Consider the following 20,798-nt stretch of genomic DNA (forward strand, 5'->3'; position numbering starts at 1 on the left):
CCCTCTATGGGCTTCCAAATATCACTTTGCCAATTCCACAAGAACTGTCTTAGCGAAAGGTTTCTTGAGGGGAATGCTGTAACTCTGTGAGATGATTTCACAGAACACAAAGAAGTTTCTCAGAAAGCTTCTTTCTCTTTGTTATTGGAAGATATTTCTTTGGCCCTATAGTCTTCAAAGGGATCCGAAATATCTGTTCTCAGATTGCACAGAAATAAGGCTAGCAAAGAGATCGACGAAATACAGATACAACTCTGTGAGATGAATTAACAGAACACTAAGCAGTTTCTCAGAAAGCTTCTTTCCAGATTTCATCTGAGGATATTTCCTTTTTCACCATAGCCCTCTATGGGCTTCCAAATATCACTTTGCCAATTCCACAAGAACTGTCTTAGCGAAAGGATTCTTAAGGGGAAAGCTGTAACTCTGTGAGATGATTTCACAGAACACAAAGAAGTTTCTAAGAAAGCTTCTTTCTCTTAGTAATCGGAGGATATTTCCTTTGTCCCTATAGTCTTCAATGGGATCTGAAATACCTGTTCTCAGATTCCACAGAAATAAGGCTAGCAAAGAGATCCACGAAATACAGATGTAACTCTGTGAGATGAATTAACAGAACACTAAGCAGTTTCTCAGAAAGCTTCTTTCAAGATTTCATCTGAGGATATTTCCTTTTCCACCATAGCCCTCTATGGGCTTCCAAATATCACTTTGCCAATTCCACAAGAACTGTCTTAGCGAAAGGCTTCTTGAAGGGAAAGCTGTAACTCTGTGAGATGATTTCACAGAACACAAAGAAGTTTCTAAGAAAGCTTCTTTCTCTTTGTAATCGGAGGATATTTCCTTTGTCCCTATAGTCTTCAATGGGATCTGAAATACCTGTTCTCAGATTCCACAGAAATAAGGCTAGCAAAGAGATCCACGAAATACGGATGTAACTCTGTGAGATGAATTAACAGAACACTAAGCAGTTTCTCAGAAAGCTTCTTTCCAGATTTCATCTGAGGATATTTCCTTTTTCACCATAGCCCTCTATGGGCTTCAAAATATCACTTTGCCAATTCCACAAGAACTGTCTTAGCGAAAGGCTTCTTGAGGGGAAAGCTGTAACTCTGTGAGATGTTTTCACAGAACACAAAGAAGTTTCTCAGAAAGCTTCTTTCTCTTTGTTATCGGAAGATATTTCCTTTGGTCCTATAGTCTTCAAAGGGATCCGAAATATCTGTTCTCAGATTCCACAGAAATAAGGCTAGCAAAGAGATCCACGAAATACAGATGTAACTCTGTGAGATGAATTAACATAACACTAAGCAGTTTCTCAGAAAGCTTCTTTCCAGATTTCATATGAGGATATTTCCTTTTTCACCATAGCCCTCTATGGGCTTCCAAATATCACTTTGCCAATTCCACAAGAACTGTCTTAGCGAAAGGCTTCTTGAGGGGAAAGCTGTATCTCTGTGAGATGATTTCACAGAACACAAAGAAGTTTCTCAGAAAGCTTCTTTCTCTTTGTTATCGGAGGATATTTCCTTTGGCCCTATAGTCTTCAAAGGGATCCGAAATATCTGTTCTCAGATTCCACAGAAATACGGCTAGCAAAGAGATCCACGACATACAGATGTAACTCTGTGAGATGAATTAACCGAACACTAAGCAGTTTCTCAGAAAGCTTCTTTCCAGATTTCATCTGAGGATATTTCCTTTTTCACCATAGCCCTCTATGGGCTTCCAAATATCACTTTGCCAATTCCACAAGAACTGTCTTAGCAAAAGGCTTCTTGAGGGGAAAGCTGTAACTCTGGGAGATGATTTCACAGAACACAAAGAAGTTTCTCAGAAAGCTTCTTTCTCTTTGTTATCGGAGGATATTTCCTTTGGCCCTATAGTCTTCATAGGGATCCAAAATATCTGCTCTCAGATTCCACAGAAATAAGGCGAGCAAAGATATCCACGAAATACAGATGAAACACTGTGAGATGAATTAACCGAACCATAAGCCGTTTCTCAGGAAGTTCTTTCCAGATTTCATCTGAGGATATTTCCTTTTTCACCATAGCCCTCTATGGGCTTCCAAATATCACTTTGCCAATTCCACAAGAACTGTCTTAGCGAAAGGTTTCTTGAGGGGAATGCTGTAACTCTGTGAGATGATTTCACAGAACACAAAGATGTTTCTCAGAAAGCTTCTTTCTCTTTGTTATCGGAAGATATTTCCTTTGGCCCTGTAGTCTTCAAAGGGATCCGAAATATCTGTTCTCAGATTCCACAGAAATAAGGCTAGCAAAGAGATCCACGAAATACAGATGTAACTCTGTGAGATGAATTAACCGAACACTAAGCAGTTTCTCAGAAAGCTTCTTTCCAGATTTCATCTGAGGATATTTCCTTTTTCACCATAGCCCTCTATGGGCTTCCAAATATCACTTTGCCAATTCCACAAGAACTGTCTTAGCAAAAGGCTTCTTGAGGGGAAAGCTGTAACTCTGGGAGATGATTTCACAGAACACAAAGAAGTTTCTCAGAAAGCTTCTTTCTCTTTGTTATCGGAGGATATTTCCTTTGGCCCTATAGTCTTCATAGGGATCCAAAATATCTGCTCTCAGATTCCACAGAAATAAGGCGAGCAAAGATATCCACGAAATACAGATGAAACACTGTGAGATGAATTAACCGAACCATAAGCAGTTTCTCAGGAAGTTCTTTCCAGATTTCATCTGAGGATATTTCCTTTTTCACCATAGCCCTCTATGGGCTTCCAAATATCACTTTGCCAATTCCACAAGAACTGTCTTAGCGAAAGATTTCTTGAGGGGAATGCTGTAACTCTGTGAGATGATTTCACAGAACACAAAGATGTTTCTCAGAAAGCTTCTTTCTCTTTGTTATCGGAAGATATTTCCTTTGGCCCTGTAGTCTTCAAAGGGATCCGAAATATCTGTTCTCAGATTCCACAGAAATAAGGCTAGCAAAGAGATCCACGAAATACAGATGTAACTCTGTGAGATGAATTAACAGAACACTAAGCAGTTTCTCAGAAAGCTTCTTTCCAGATTTCATCTGAGGATATTACCTTTTTCACCATAGCCCTCTATGGGCTTCCAAATATCACTTTGCCAATTCCACAAGAACTGTCTTAGCGAAAGGATTCTTGAAGGGAAAGCTGTAACTCTGTGAGATGATTTCACAGAACACAAAGAGGTTTCTAAGAAAGCTTCTTTCTCTTAGTAATCGGAGGATATTTCCTTTGGACCTATAGTCTTCAATGGGATCCGAAATATCTGTTCTCAGATTCCACAGAAATAAGGCTAGCAAAGAGATCCAGGAAATACACATGTAACTCTGTGAGATGAATTAACCGAACCATAAGCAGTTTCTCAGAAAGCTTCTTTCCAGATTTCATCTGAGGATATTTCCTTTTTCGCCATAGCCCTCTAAGGGCTTCCAAATATCACTTTGACAATTCCACAAGAACTGTCTTAACAAAAGGATTCTTGAGGGGAAAGCTGTAACTCTGTGAGATGATTTCACAGAACACAAAGAAGTTTCTCAGAAAGCTTCTTTCTCTTAGTAATCGGAGAATATTTCCTTTGTCCCTATAGTCTTCAATGGGATCTGAAATACCTGTTCTCAGAATCCACAGAAATAAGGCTAGCAAAGAGATCCACGAAATACAGATGTAACTCTGTGAGATGAATTAAGAGAACACTAAGCAGTTTCTCAGAAAGCTTCTTTCCAGATTTCATCTGAGGATATTTCCTTTTTCACCATAGCCCTCTATGGGCTTCCAAATATCACTTTGCCAATTCCACAAGAACTGTCTTAGCGAAAGGCTTCTTGAAGGGAAAGCTGTAAATCTGTGAGATGATTTCACAGAACACAAAGAAGTTTCTAAGAAAGCTTCTTTCTCTTTGTAATCGGAGGATATTTCCTTTGTCCCTATAGTCTTCAATGGGATCTGAAATACCTGTTCTCAGATTCCAAAGAAATAAGGCTAGCAAAGAGATCCACGAAATACGTATGTAACTCTGTGAGATGAATTAACAGAACGCTAAGCAGTTTCTCAGAAAGCTTCTTTCCAGATTTCATCTGAGGATATTTCCTTTTTCACCATAGCCCTCTATGGGCTTCCAAATATCACTTTCCCAATTCCACAAGAACTGTCTTAGCGAAAGGCTTCTTGAGGGGAAAGCTGTAACTCTGTGAGATGATTACACAGAACACAAAGAAGTTTCTAAGAAAGCTTCTTTCTCTTTGTAATCGGAGGATATTTCCTTTGGCCCTATAGTCTTCAAAGGGATCCGAAATATCTGTTCTCAGATTCCACAGAAATAAGGCTAGGAAAGAGATCCAAGAAATACACATGTAACTCTGTGAGATGAATTAACAGAACACTAAGCAGTTTCTCAGAAAGCTTCTTTACAGATTTCATCTGATGATATTTCCTTTTTCACCATAGCCCTCTATGTTCTTCCAAATATCACTTTGCCAATTCCACAAGAACTGTCTTAGCGAAAGGCTTCTTGAAGGGAAAGCTGTAACTCTGTGAGATGATTTCACAGAACACAAAGAAGTTTCTAAGAAAGCTTCTTTCTCTTTGTAATCGGAGGATATTTCCTTCGTCCCTATAGTCTTCAATGGGATCTGAAATACCTGTTCTCAGATTCCACAGAAATAAGGCTAGCAAAGAGATCCACGAAATACGTATGTAACTCTGTGAGATGAATTAACAGAACGCTAAGCAGTTTCTCAGAAAGCTTCTTTCCAGATTTCATCTGAGGATATTTCCTTTTTCACCTTAGCCCTCTATGGGCTTCCAAATATCACTTTCCCAATTCCACAAGAACTGTCTTAGCGAAAGGCTTCTTGAGGGGAAAGCTGTAACTCTGTGAGATGATTACACAGAACACAAAGAAGTTTCTATGAAAGCTTCTTTCTCTTTGCAATCGGAGGATATTTCCTTTGGCCCTATAGTCTTCAAAGGTATCCGAAATATCTGTTCTCAGATTCCCCACAAATAAGGCTAGCAAAGAGATCCACGAAATACAGATGTAACTCTGTGAGATGATATAACCGAACACTAAGCAGTTTCTCAGAAAGCTTCTTTCCAGATTTCATCTGATGATATTTCCTTTTTCACCATAGCCCTCTATGTTCTTCTAAATATCACTTTTCCATTTCCACAAGAACTGTCTTAGCGAAAGGCTTCTTGAGGGGAAAGCTGTAACTCTGTGAGATGATTTCACAGAACACAAAGAAGTTTCTCAGAAAGCTTCTTTCTCTTTGTTATCGGAGGATATTTCCTTTGGCCCTATAGTCTTCAAAGGGATCCGAAATATCTGTTCTCAGATTCCACAGAAATACGGCTAGCAAAGAGATCCAAGAAATACAGATGTAACTCTGTGAGATGAATTAACCGAACACTAAGCAGTTTCTCAGAAAGCTTCTTTCCAGATTTCATCTGAGGATATTTCCTTTTTCACCATAGCCCTCTATGGGCTTCCAAATATCACTTTGCCAATTCCACAAGAACTGTCTTAGCAAAAGGCTTCTTGAGGGGAAAGCTGTAACTCTGGGAGATGATTTCACAGAACACAAAGAAGTTTCTCAGAAAGCTTCTTTCTCTTTGTTATCGGAGGATATTTCCTTTGGCCCTATAGTCTTCATAGGGATCCAAAATATCTACTCTCAGATTCCACAGAAATAAGGCGAGCAAAGATATCCACGAAATACAGATGAAACTCTGTGAGATGAATTAACCGAACCATAAGCAGTTTCTCAGAAAGTTCTTTCCAGATTTCATCTGAGGATATTTACTTTTTCACCATAGCCCTCTATGGGCTTCCAAATATCACTTTGCCAATTCCACAAGAACTGTCTTAGCGAAAGGCTTCTTGAGGGGAAGCTGTAACTCTGGGAGATGATTTCACAGAACACAAAGAAGTTTCTCAGAAAGCTTCTTTCTCTTTCTTATCGGAGGATAATTCCTTTGGCCCTATAGTCTTCATAGGGATCCAAAATATCTGCTCTCAGATTCCGCAGAAATAAGGCGAGCAAAGATATCCACGAAAAACTGATGAAACTCTGTGAGATGAATTAACCGAACCATAAGCAGTTTCTCAGGAAGTTCTTTCCAGATTTCATCTGAGGATATTTCCTTTTTCACCAGAGCCCTCTATGGGCTTCCAAATATCACTTTGCCAATTCCACAAGAACTGTCTTAGCGAAAGGTTTCTTGAGGGGAATGCTGTAACTCTGTGAGATGATTTCACAGAACACAAAGAAGTTTCTCAGAAAGCTTCTTTCTCTTTGTTATTGGAAGATATTTCTTTGGCCCTATAGTCTTCAAAGGGATCCGAAATATCTGTTCTCAGATTGCACAGAAATAAGGCTAGCAAAGAGATCGACGAAATACAGATACAACTCTGTGAGATGAATTAACAGAACACTAAGCAGTTTCTCAGAAAGCTTCTTTCCAGATTTCATCTGAGGATATTTCCTTTTTCACCATAGCCCTCTATGGGCTTCCAAATATCACTTTGCCAATTCCACAAGAACTGTCTTAGCGAAAGGATTCTTGAGGGGAAAGCTGTAACTCTGTGAGATGATTTCACAGAACACAAAGAAGTTTCTAAGAAAGCTTCTTTCTCTTAGTAATCGGAGGATATTTCCTTTGTCCCTATAGTCTTCAATGGGATCTGAAATACCTGTTCTCAGATTCCACAGAAATAAGGCTAGCAAGGAGATCCACGAAATACAGATGTAACTCTGTGAGATGAATTAACAGAACACTAAGCAGTTTCTCAGAAAGCTTCTTTCAAGATTTCATCTGAGGATATTTCCTTTTCCACCATAGCCCTCTATGGGCTTCCAAATATCACTTTGCCAATTCCACAAGAACTGTCTTAGCGAAAGGCTTCTTGAAGGGAAAGCTGTAACTCTGTGAGATGATTTCACAGAACACAAAGAAGTTTCTAAGAAAGCTTCTTTCTCTTTGTAATCGGAGGATATTTCCTTTGTCCCTATAGTCTTCAATGGGATCTGAAATACCTGTTCTCAGATTCCACAGAAATAAGGCTAGCAAAGAGATCCACGAAATACGGAGGTAACTCTGTGAGATGAATTAACAGAACACTAAGCAGTTTCTCAGAAAGCTTCTTTCCAGATTTCATCTGAGGATATTTCCTTTTTCACCATAGCCCTCTATGGGCTTCAAAATATCACTTTGCCAATTCCACAAGAACTGTCTTAGCGAAAGGCTTCTTGAGGGGAAAGCTGTAACTCTGTGAGATGATTTCACAGAACACAAAGAAGTTTCTCAGAAAGCTTCTTTCTCTTTGTTATCGGAAGATATTTCCTTTGGTCCTATAGTCTTCAAAGGGATCCGAAATATCTGTTCTCAGATTCCACAGAAATAAGGCTAGCAAAGAGATCCACGAAATACAGATGTAACTCTGTGAGATGAATTAACATAACACTAAGCAGTTTCTCAGAAAGCTTCTTTCCAGATTTCATCTGAGGATATTTCCTTTTTCACCATAGCCCTCTATGGGCTTCCAAATATCACTTTGCCAATTCCACAAGAACTGTCTTAGCGAAAGGCTTCTTGAGGGGAAAGCTGTATCTCTGTGAGATGATTTCACAGAACACAAAGAAGTTTCTCAGAAAGCTTCTTTCTCTTTGTTATCGGAGGATATTTCCTTTGGCCCTATAGTCTTCAAAGGGATCCGAAATATCTGTTCTCAGATTCCACAGAAATACGGCTAGCAAAGAGATCCACGACATACAGATGTAACTCTGTGAGATGAATTAACCGAACACTAAGCAGTTTCTCAGAAAGCTTCTTTCCAGATTTCATCTGAGGATATTTCCTTTTTCACCATAGCCCTCTATGGGCTTCCAAATATCTCTTTGCCAATTCCACAAGAACTGTCTTAGCAAAAGGCTTCTTGAGGGGAAAGCTGTAACTCTGGGAGATGATTTCACAGAACACAAAGAAGTTTCTCAGAAAGCTTCTTTCTCTTTGTTATCGGAGGATATTTCCTTTGGCCCTATAGTCTTCATAGGGATCCAAAATATCTGCTCTCAGATTCCACAGAAATAAGGCGAGCAAAGATATCCACGAAATACAGATGAAACACTGTGAGATGAATTAACCGAACCATAAGCAGTTTCTCAGGAAGTTCTTTCCAGATTTCATCTGAGGATATTTCCTTTTTCACCATAGCCCTCTATGGGCTTCCAAATATCACTTTGCCAATTCCACAAGAACTGTCTTAGCGAAAGGTTTCTTGAGGGGAATGCTGTAACTCTGTGAGATGATTTCACAGAACACAAAGATGTTTCTCAGAAAGCTTCTTTCTCTTTGTTATCGGAAGATATTTCCTTTGGCCCTGTAGTCTTCAAAGGGATCCGAAATATCTGTTCTCAGATTCCACAGAAATAAGGCTAGCAAAGAGATCCACGAAATACAGATGTAACTCTGTGAGATGAATTAACCGAACACTAAGCAGTTTCTCAGAAAGCTTCTGTCCAGATTTCATCTGAGGATATTTCCTTTTTCACCATAGCCCTCTATGGGCTTCCAAATATCACTTTGCCAATTCCACAAGAACTGTCTTAGCGAAAGGCTTCTTGAAGGGAAAGCTGTAACTCTGTGAGATGATTTCACAGAACACAAAGAAGTTTCTAAGAAAGCTTCTTTCTCTTTGTAATCGGAGGATATTTCCTTCGTCCCTATAGTCTTCAATGGGATCTGAAATACCTGTTCTCAGATTCCACAGAAATAAGGCTAGCAAAGAGATCCACGAAATACGTATGTAACTCTGTGAGATGAATTAACAGAACGCTAAGCAGTTTCTCAGAAAGCTTCTTTCCAGATTTCATCTGAGGATATTTCCTTTTTCACCTTAGCCCTCTATGGGCTTCCAAATATCACTTTCCCAATTCCACAAGAACTGTCTTAGCGAAAGGCTTCTTGAGGGGAAAGCTGTAACTCTGTGAGATGATTACACAGAACACAAAGAAGTTTCTATGAAAGCTTCTTTCTCTTTGCAATCGGAGGATATTTCCTTTGGCCCTATAGTCTTCAAAGGTATCCGAAATATCTGTTCTCAGATTCCCCACAAATAAGGCTAGCAAAGAGATCCACGAAATACAGATGTAACTCTGTGAGATGATATAACCGAACACTAAGCAGTTTCTCAGAAAGCTTCTTTCCAGATTTCATCTGATGATATTTCCTTTTTCACCATAGCCCTCTATGTTCTTCTAAATATCACTTTTCCATTTCCACAAGAACTGTCTTAGCGAAAGGCTTCTTGAGGGGAAAGCTGTAACTCTGTGAGATGATTTCACAGAACACAAAGAAGTTTCTCAGAAAGCTTCTTTCTCTTTGTTATCGGAGGATATTTCCTTTGGCCCTATAGTCTTCAAAGGGATCCGAAATATCTGTTCTCAGATTCCACAGAAATACGGCTAGCAAAGAGATCCACGAAATACAGATGTAACTCTGTGAGATGAATTAACCGAACACTAAGCAGTTTCTCAGAAAGCTTCTTTCCAGATTTCATCTGAGGATATTTCCTTTTTCACCATAGCCCTCTATGGGCTTCCAAATATCACTTTGCCAATTCCACAAGAACTGTCTTAGCAAAAGGCTTCTTGAGGGGAAAGCTGTAACTCTGGGAGATGATTTCACAGAACACAAAGAAGTTTCTCAGAAAGCTTCTTTCTCTTTGTTATCGGAGGATATTTCCTTTGGCCCTATAGTCTTCATAGGGATCCAAAATATCTGCTCTCAGATTCCACAGAAATAAGGCGAGCAAAGATATCCACGAAATACAGATGAAACTCTGTGAGATGAATTAACCGAACCATAAGCAGTTTCTCAGAAAGTTCTTTCCAGATTTCATCTGAGGATATTTACTTTTTCACCATAGCCCTCTATGGGCTTCCAAATATCACTTTGCCAATTCCACAAGAACTGTCTTAGCGAAAGGCTTCTTGAGGGGAAGCTGTAACTCTGGGAGATGATTTCACAGAACACAAAGAAGTTTCTCAGAAAGCTTCTTTCTCTTTCTTATCGGAGGATAATTCCTTTGGCCCTATAGTCTTCATAGGGATCCAAAATATCTGCTCTCAGATTCCGCAGAAATAAGGCGAGCAAAGATATCCACGAAAAACTGATGAAACTCTGTGAGATGAATTAACCGAACCATAAGCAGTTTCTCAGGAAGTTCTTTCCAGATTTCATCTGAGGATATTTCCTTTTTCACCAGAGCCCTCTATGGGCTTCCAAATATCACTTTGCCAATTCCACAAGAACTGTCTTAGCGAAAGGTTTCTTGAGGGGAATGCTGTAACTCTGTGAGATGATTTCACAGAACACAAAGAAGTTTCTCAGAAAGCTTCTTTCTCTTTGTTATTGGAAGATATTTCTTTGGCCCTATAGTCTTCCAAGGGATCCGAAATATCTGTTCTCAGATTGCACAGAAATAAGGCTAGCAAAGAGATCGACGAAATACAGATACAACTCTGTGAGATGAATTAACAGAACACTAAGCAGTTTCTCAGAAAGCTTCTTTCCAGATTTCATCTGAGGATATTTCCTTTTTCACCATAGCCCTCTATGGGCTTCCAAATATCACTTTGCCAATTCCACAAGAACTGTCTTAGCGAAAGGATTCTTGAGGGGAAAGCTGTAACTCTGTGAGATGATTTCACAGAACACAAAGAAGTTTCTAAGAAAGCTTCTTTCTCTTAGTAATCGGAGGATATTTCCTTTGTCCCTATAGTCTTCAATGGGATCTGAAATACCTGTTCTCAGATTCCACAGAAATAAGGCTAGCAAGGAGATCCACGAAATACAGATGTAACTCTGTGAGATGAATTAACAGAACACTAAGCAGTTTCTCAGAAAGCTTCTTTCAAGATTTCATCTGAGGATATTTCCTTTTCCACCATAGCCCTCTATGGGCTTCCAAATATCACTTTGCCAATTCCACAAGAACTGTCTTAGCGAAAGGCTTCTTGAAGGGAAAGCTGTAACTCTGTGAGATGATTTCACAGAACACAAAGAAGTTTCTAAGAAAGCTTCTTTCTCTTTGTAATCGGAGGATATTTCCTTTGTCCCTATAGTCTTCAATGGGATCTGAAATACCTGTTCTCAGATTCCACAGAAATAAGGCTAGCAAAGAGATCCACGAAATACGGAGGTAACTCTGTGAGATGAATTAACAGAACACTAAGCAGTTTCTCAGAAAGCTTCTTTCCAGATTTCATCTGAGGATATTTCCTTTTTCACCATAGCCCTCTATGGGCTTCAAAATATCACTTTGCCAATTCCACAAGAACTGTCTTAGCGAAAGGCTTCTTGAGGGGAAAGCTGTAACTCTGTGAGATGATTTCACAGAACACAAAGAAGTTTCTCAGAAAGCTTCTTTCTCTTTGTTATCGGAAGATATTTCCTTTGGTCCTATAGTCTTCAAAGGGATCCGAAATATCTGTTCTCAGATTCCACAGAAATAAGGCTAGCAAAGAGATCCACGAAATACAGATGTAACTCTGTGAGATGAATTAACATAACACTAAGCAGTTTCTCAGAAAGCTTCTTTCCAGATTTCATCTGAGGATATTTCCTTTTTCACCATAGCCCTCTATGGGCTTCCAAATATCACTTTGCCAATTCCACAAGAACTGTCTTAGCAAAAGGCTTCTTGAGGGGAAAGCTGTAACTCTGGGAGATGATTTCACAGAACACAAAGAAGTTTCTCAGAAAGCTTCTTTCTCTTTGTTATCGGAGGATATTTCCTTTGGCCCTATAGTCTTCATAGGGATCCAAAATATCTGCTCTCAGATTCCACAGAAATAAGGCGAGCAAAGATATCCACGAAATACAGATGAAACACTGTGAGATGAATTAACCGAACCATAAGCAGTTTCTCAGGAAGTTCTTTCCAGATTTCATCTGAGGATATTTCCTTTTTCACCATAGCCCTCTATGGGCTTCCAAATATCACTTTGCCAATTCCACAAGAACTGTCTTAGCGAAAGGTTTCTTGAGGGGAATGCTGTAACTCTGTGAGATGATTTCACAGAACACAAAGATGTTTCTCAGAAAGCTTCTTTCTCTTTGTTATCGGAAGATATTTCCTTTGGCCCTGTAGTCTTCAAAGGGATCCGAAATATCTGTTCTCAGATTCCACAGAAATAAGGCTAGCAAAGAGATCCACGAAATACAGATGTAACTCTGTGAGATGAATTAACCGAACACTAAGCAGTTTCTCAGAAAGCTTCTGTCCAGATTTCATCTGAGGATATTTCCTTTTTCACCATAGCCCTCTATGGGCTTCCAAATATCACTTTGCCAATTCCACAAGAACTGTCTTAGCGAAAGGCTTCTTGAAGGGAAAGCTGTAACTCTGTGAGATGATTTCACAGAACACAAAGAAGTTTCTAAGAAAGCTTCTTTCTCTTTGTAATCGGAGGATATTTCCTTCGTCCCTATAGTCTTCAATGGGATCTGAAATACCTGTTCTCAGATTCCACAGAAATAAGGCTAGCAAAGAGATCCACGAAATACGTATGTAACTCTGTGAGATGAATTAACAGAACGCTAAGCAGTTTCTCAGAAAGCTTCTTTCCAGATTTCATCTGAGGATATTTCCTTTTTCACCTTAGCCCTCTATGGGCTTCCAAATATCACTTTCCCAATTCCACAAGAACTGTCTTAGCGAAAGGCTTCTTGAGGGGAAAGCTGTAACTCTGTGAGATGATTACACAGAACACAAAGAAGTTTCTATGAAAGCTTCTTTCTCTTTGCAATCGGAGGATATTTCCTTTGGCCCTATAGTCTTCAAAGGTATCCGAAATATCTGTTCTCAGATTCCCCACAAATAAGGCTAGCAAAGAGATCCACGAAATACAGATGTAACTCTGTGAGATGATATAACCGAACACTAAGCAGTTTCTCAGAAAGCTTCTTTCCAGATTTCATCTGATGATATTTCCTTTTTCACCATAGCCCTCTATGTTCTTCTAAATATCACTTTTCCATTTCCACAAGAACTGTCTTAGCGAAAGGCTTCTTGAGGGGAAAGCTGTAACTCTGTGAGATGATTTCACAGAACACAAAGAAGTTTCTCAGAAAGCTTCTTTCTCTTTGTTATCGGAGGATATTTCCTTTGGCCCTATAGTCTTCAAAGGGATCCGAAATATCTGTTCTCAGATTCCACAGAAATACGGCTAGCAAAGAGATCCACGAAATACAGATGTAACTCTGTGAGATGAATTAACCGAACACTAAGCAGTTTCTCAGAAAGCTTCTTTCCAGATTTCATCTGAGGATATTTCCTTTTTCACCATAGCCCTCTATGGGCTTCCAAATATCACTTTGCCAATTCCACAGGAACTGTCTTAGCAAAAGGCTTCTTGAGGGGAAAGCTGTAACTCTGGGAGATGATTTCACAGAACACAAAGAAGTTTCTCAGAAAGCTTCTTTCTCTTTGTTATCGGAGGATATTTCCTTTGGCCCTATAGTCTTCATAGGGATCCAAAATATCTGCTCTCAGATTCCACAGAAATAAGGCGAGCAAAGATATCCACGAAATACAGATGAAACTCTGTGAGATGAATTAACCGAACCATAAGCAGTTTCTCAGAAAGTTCTTTCCAGATTTCATCTGAGGATATTTACTTTTTCACCATAGCCCTCTATGGGCTTCCAAATATCACTTTGCCAATTCCACAAGAACTGTCTTAGCGAAAGGCTTCTTGAGGGGAAGCTGTAACTCTGGGAGATGATTTCACAGAACACAAAGAAGTTTCTCAGAAAGCTTCTTTCTCTTTCTTATCGGAGGATAATTCCTTTGGCCCTATAGTCTTCATAGGGATCCAAAATATCTGCTCTCAGATTCCGCAGAAATAAGGCGAGCAAAGATATCCACGAAAAACTGATGAAACTCTGTGAGATGAATTAACCGAACCATAAGCAGTTTCTCAGGAAGTTCTTTCCAGATTTCATCTGAGGATATTTCCTTTTTCACCAGAGCCCTCTATGGGCTTCCAAATATCACTTTGCCAATTCCACAAGAACTGTCTTAGCGAAAGGTTTCTTGAGGGGAATGCTGTAACTCTGTGAGATGATTTCACAGAACACAAAGAAGTTTCTCAGAAAGCTTCTTTCTCTTTGTTATTGGAAGATATTTCTTTGGCCCTATAGTCTTCAAAGGGATCCGAAATATCTGTTCTCAGATTGCACAGAAATAAGGCTAGCAAAGAGATCGACGAAATACAGATACAACTCTGTGAGATGAATTAACAGAACACTAAGCAGTTTCTCAGAAAGCTTCTTTCCAGATTTCATCTGAGGATATTTCCTTTTTCACCATAGCTCTCTATGGGCTTCCAAATATCACTTTGCCAATTCCACAAGAACTGTCTTAGCGAAAGGATTCTTGAGGGGAAAGCTGTAACTCTGTGAGATGATTTCACAGAACACAAAGAAGTTTCTAAGAAAGCTTCTTTCTCTTAGTAATCGGAGGATATTTCCTTTGTCCCTATAGTCTTCAATGGGATCTGAAATACCTGTTCTCAGATTCCACAGAAATAAGGCTAGCAAGGAGATCCACGAAATACAGATGTAACTCTGTGAGATGAATTAACAGAACACTAAGCAGTTTCTCAGAAAGCTTCTTTCAAGATTTCATCTGAGGATATTTCCTTTTCCACCATAGCCCTCTATGGGCTTCCAAATATCACTTTGCCAATTCCACAAGAACTGTCTTAGCGAAAGGCTTCTTGAAGGGAAAGCTGTAACTCTGTGAGATGATTTCACAGAACACAAAGAAGTTTCTAAGAAAGCTTCTTTCTCTTTGTAATCGGAGGATATTTCCTTTGTCCCTATAGTCTTCAATGGGATCTGAAATACCTGTTCTCAGATTCCACAGAAATAAGGCTAGCAAAGAGATCCACGAAATACGGAGGTAACTCTGTGAGATGAATTAACAGAACACTAAGCAGTTTCTCAGAAAGCTTCTTTCCAGATTTCATCTGAGGATATTTCCTTTTTCACCATAGCCCTCTATGGGCTTCAAAATATCACTTTGCCAATTCCACAAGAACTGTCTTAGCGAAAGGCTTCTTGAGGGGAAAGCTGTAACTCTGTGAGATGATTTCACAGAACACAAAGAAGTTTCTCAGAAAGCTTCTTTCTCTTTGTTATCGGAAGATATTTCCTTTGGTCCTATAGTCTTCAAAGGGATCCGAAATATCTGTTCTCAGATTCCACAGAAATAAGGCTAGCAAAGAGATCCACGAAATACAGATGTAACTCTGTGAGATGAATTAACATAACACTAAGCAGTTTCTCAGAAAGCTTCTTTCCAGATTTCATATGAGGATATTTCCTTTTTCACCATAGCCCTCTATGGGCTTCCAAATATCACTTTGCCAATTCCACAAGAACTGTCTTAGCGAAAGGCTTCTTGAGGGGAAAGCTGTATCTCTGTGAGATGATTTCACAGAACACAAAGAAGTTTCTCAGAAAGCTTCTTTCTCTTTGTTATCGGAGGATATTTCCTTTGGCCCTATAGTCTTCAAAGGGATCCGAAATATCTGTTCTCAGATTCCACAGAAATACGGCTAGCAAAGAGATCCACGACATACAGATGTAACTCTGTGAGATGAATTAACCGAACACTAAGCAGTTTCTCAGAAAGCTTCTTTCCAGATTTCATCTGAGGATATTTCCTTTTTCACCATAGCCCTCTATGGGCTTCCAAATATCACTTTGCCAATTCCACAAGAACTGTCTTAGCAAAAGGCTTCTTGAGGGGAAAGCTGTAACTCTGGGAGATGATTTCACAGAACACAAAGAAGTTTCTCAGAAAGCTTCTTTCTCTTTGTTATCGGAGGATATTTCCTTTGGCCCTATAGTCTTCATAGGGATCCAAAATATCTGCTCTCAGATTCCACAGAAATAAGGCGAGCAAAGATATCCACGAAATACAGATGAAACACTGTGAGATGAATTAACCGAACCATAAGCAGTTTCTCAGGAAGTTCTTTCCAGATTTCATCTGAGGATATTTCCTTTTTCACCATAGCCCTCTATGGGCTTCCAAATATCACTTTGCCAATCCACAAGAACTGTCTTAGCGAAAGGTTTCTTGAGGGGAATGCTGTAACTCTGTGAGATGATTTCACAGAACACAAAGATGTTTCTCAGAAAGCTTCTTTCTCTTTGTTATCGGAAGATATTTCCTTTGGCCCTGTAGTCTTCAAAGGGATCCGAAATATCTGTTCTCAGATTCCACAGAAATAAGGCTAGCAAAGAGATCCACGAAATACAGATGTAACTCTGTGAGATGAATTAACCGAACACTAAGCAGTTTCTCAGAAAGCTTCTGTCCAGATTTCATCTGAGGATATTTCCTTTTTCACCATAGCCCTCTATGGGCTTCCAAATATCACTTTGCCAATTCCACAAGAACTGTCTTAGCAAAAGGCTTCTTGAGGGGAAAGCTGTAACTCTGGGAGATGATTTCACAGAACACAAAGAAGTTTCTCAGAAAGCTTCTTTCTCTTTGTTATCGGAGGATATTTCCTTTGGCCCTATAGTCTTCATAGGGATCCAAAATATCTGCTCTCAGATTCCACAGAAATAAGGCGAGCAAAGATATCCACGAAATACAGATGAAACACTGTGAGATGAATTAACCGAACCATAAGCAGTTTCTCAGGAAGTTCTTTCCAGATTTCATCTGAGGATATTTCCTTTTTCACCATAGCCCTCTATGGGCTTCCAAATATCACTTTGCCAATTCCACAAGAACTGTCTTAGCGAAAGGTTTCTTGAGGGGAATGCTGTAACTCTGTGAGATGATTTCACAGAACACAAAGATGTTTCTCAGAAAGCTTCTTTCTCTTTGTTATCGGAAGATATTTCCTTTGGCCCTGTAGTCTTCAAAGGGATCCGAAATATCTGTTCTCAGATTCCACAGAAATAAGGCTAGCAAAGAGATCCACGAAATACAGATGTAACTCTGTGAGATGAATTAACCGAACACTAAGCAGTTTCTCAGAAAGCTTCTGTCCAGATTTCATCTGAGGATATTTCCTTTTTCACCATAGCCCTCTATGGGCTTCCAAATATCACTTTGCCAATTCCACAAGAACTGTCTTAGCGAAAGGCTTCTTGAAGGGAAAGCTGTAACTCTGTGAGATGATTTCACAGAACACAAAGAAGTTTCTAAGAAAGCTTCTTTCTCTTTGTAATCGGAGGATATTTCCTTCGTCCCTATAGTCTTCAATGGGATCTGAAATACCTGTTCTCAGATTCCACAGAAATAAGGCTAGCAAAGAGATCCACGAAATACGTATGTAACTCTGTGAGATGAATTAACAGAACGCTAAGCAGTTTCTCAGAAAGCTTCTTTCCAGATTTCATCTGAGGATATTTCCTTTTTCACCTTAGCCCTCTATGGGCTTCCAAATATCACTTTCCCAATTCCACAAGAACTGTCTTAGCGAAAGGCTTCTTGAGGGGAAAGCTGTAACTCTGTGAGATGATTACACAGAACACAAAGAAGTTTCTATGAAAGCTTCTTTCTCTTTGCAATCGGAGGATATTTCCTTTGGCCCTATAGTCTTCAAAGGTATCCGAAATATCTGTTCTCAGATTCCCCACAAATAAGGCTAGCAAAGAGATCCACGAAATACAGATGTAACTCTGTGAGATGATATAACCGAACACTAAGCAGTTTCTCAGAAAGCTTCTTTCCAGATTTCATCTGATGATATTTCCTTTTTCACCATAGCCCTCTATGTTCTTCTAAATATCACTTTTCCATTTCCACAAGAACTGTCTTAGCGAAAGGCTTCTTGAGGGGAAAGCTGTAACTCTGTGAGATGATTTCACAGAACACAAAGAAGTTTCTCAGAAAGCTTCTTTCTCTTTGTTATCGGAGGATATTTCCTTTGGCCCTATAGTCTTCAAAGGGATCCGAAATATCTGTTCTCAGATTCCACAGAAATACGGCTAGCAAAGAGATCCACGAAATACAGATGTAACTCTGTGAGATGAATTAACCGAACACTAAGCAGTTTCTCAGAAAGCTTCTTTCCAGATTTCATCTGAGGATATTTCCTTTTTCACCATAGCCCTCTATGGGCTTCCAAATATCACTTTGCCAATTCCACAAGAACTGTCTTAGCAAAAGGCTTCTTGAGGGGAAAGCTGTAACTCTGGGAGATGATTTCACAGAACACAAAGAAGTTTCTCAGAAAGCTTCTTTCTCTTTGTTATCGGAGGATATTTCCTTTGGCCCTATAGTCTTCATAGGGATCCAAAATATCTGCTCTCAGATTCCACAGAAATAAGGCGAGCAAAGATATCCACGAAATACAGATGAAACTCTGTGAGATGAATTAACCGAACCATAAGCAGTTTCTCAGAAAGTTCTTTCCAGATTTCATCTGAGGATATTTACTTTTTCACCATAGCCCTCTATGGGCTTCCAAATATCACTTTGCCAATTCCACAAGAACTGTCTTAGCGAAAGGCTTCTTGAGGGGAAGCTGTAACTCTGGGAGATGATTTCACAGAACACAAAGAAGTTTCTCAGAAAGCTTCTTTCTCTTTCTTATCGGAGGATAATTCCTTTGGCCCTATAGTCTTCATAGGGATCCAAAATATCTGCTCTCAGATTCCGCAGAAATAAGGCGAGCAAAGATATCCACGAAAAACTGATGAAACTCTGTGAGATGAATTAACCGAACCATAAGCAGTTTCTCAGGAAGTTCTTTCCAGATTTCATCTGAGGATATTTCCTTTTTCACCAGAGCCCTCTATGGGCTTCCAAATATCACTTTGCCAATTCCACAAGAACTGTCTTAGCGAAAGGTTTCTTGAGGGGAATGCTGTAACTCTGTGAGATGATTTCACAGAACACAAAGAAGTTTCTCAGAAAGCTTCTTTCTCTTTGTTATTGGAAGATATTTCTTTGGCCCTATAGTCTTCAAAGGGATCCGAAATATCTGTTCTCAGATTGCACAGAAATAAGGCTAGCAAAGAGATCGACGAAATACAGATACAACTCTGTGAGATGAATTAACAGAACACTAAGCAGTTTCTCAGAAAGCTTCTTTCCAGATTTCATCTGAGGATATTTCCTTTTTCACCATAGCCCTCTATGGGCTTCCAAATATCACTTTGCCAATTCCACAAGAACTGTCTTAGCGAAAGGATTCTTGAGGGGAAAGCTGTAACTCTGTGAGATGATTTCACAGAACACAAAGAAGTTTCTAAGAAAGCTTCTTTCTCTTAGTAATCGGAGGATATTTCCTTTGTCCCTATAGTCTTCAATGGGATCTGAAATACCTGTTCTCAGATTCCACAGAAATAAGGCCAGCAAGGAGATCCACGAAATACAGATGTAACTCTGTGAGATGAATTAACAGAACACTAAGCAGTTTCTCAGAAAGCTTCTTTCAAGATTTCATCTGAGGATATTTCCTTTTCCACCATAGCCCTCTATGGGCTTCCAAATATCACTTTGCCAATTCCACAAGAACTGTCTTAGCGAAAGGCTTCTTGAAGGGAAAGCTGTAACTCTGTGAGATGATTTCACAGAACACAAAGAAGTTTCTAAGAAAGCTTCTTTCTCTTTGTAATCGGAGGATATTTCCTTTGTCCCTATAGTCTTCAATGGGATCTGAAATACCTGTTCTCAGATTCCACAGAAATAAGGCTAGCAAAGAGATCCACGAAATACGGAGGTAACTCTGTGAGATGAATTAACAGAACACTAAGCAGTTTCTCAGAAAGCTTCTTTCCAGATTTCATCTGAGGATATTTCCTTTTTCACCATAGCCCTCTATGGGCTTCAAAATATCACTTTGCCAATTCCACAAGAACTGTCTTAGCGAAAGGCTTCTTGAGGGGAAAGCTGTAACTCTGTGAGATGATTTCACAGAACACAAAGAAGTTTCTCAGAAAGCTTCTTTCTCTTTGTTATCGGAAGATATTTCCTTTGGTCCTATAGTCTTCAAAGGGATCCGAAATATCTGTTCTCAGATTCCACAGAAATAAGGCTAGCAAAGAGATCCACGAAATACAGATGTAACTCTGTGAGATGAATTAACATAACACTAAGCAGTTTCTCAGAAAGCTTCTTTCCAGATTTCATCTGAGGATATTTCCTTTTTCACCATAGCCCTCTATGGGCTTCCAAATATCACTTTGCCAATTCCACAAGAACTGTCTTAGCGAAAGGCTTCTTGAGGGGAAAGCTGTATCTCTGTGAGATGATTTCACAGAACACAAAGAAGTTTCTCAGAAAGCTTCTTTCTCTTTGTTATCGGAGGATATTTCCTTTGGCCCTATAGTCTTCAAAGGGATCCGAAATATCTGTTCTCAGATTCCACAGAAATACGGCTAGCAAAGAGATCCACGACATACAGATGTAACTCTGTGAGATGAATTAACCGAACACTAAGCAGTTTCTCAGAAAGCTTCTTTCCAGATTTCATCTGAGGATATTTCCTTTTTCACCATAGCCCTCTATGGGCTTCCAAATATCACTTTGCCAATTCCACAAGAACTGTCTTAGCAAAAGGCTTCTTGAGGGGAAAGCTGTAACTCTGGGAGATGATTTCACAGAACACAAAGAAGTTTCTCAGAAAGCTTCTTTCTCTTTGTTATCGGAGGATATTTCCTTTGGCCCTATAGTCTTCATAGGGATCCAAAATATCTGCTCTCAGATTCCACAGAAATAAGGCGAGCAAAGATATCCACGAAA

The sequence above is a fragment of the Macaca mulatta genome, chromosome 10, assembly GCF_049350105.2.
Source record: "Macaca mulatta isolate MMU2019108-1 chromosome 10, T2T-MMU8v2.0, whole genome shotgun sequence".
In the NCBI taxonomy this organism is placed as follows: Eukaryota; Metazoa; Chordata; class Mammalia; order Primates; family Cercopithecidae; genus Macaca; species Macaca mulatta.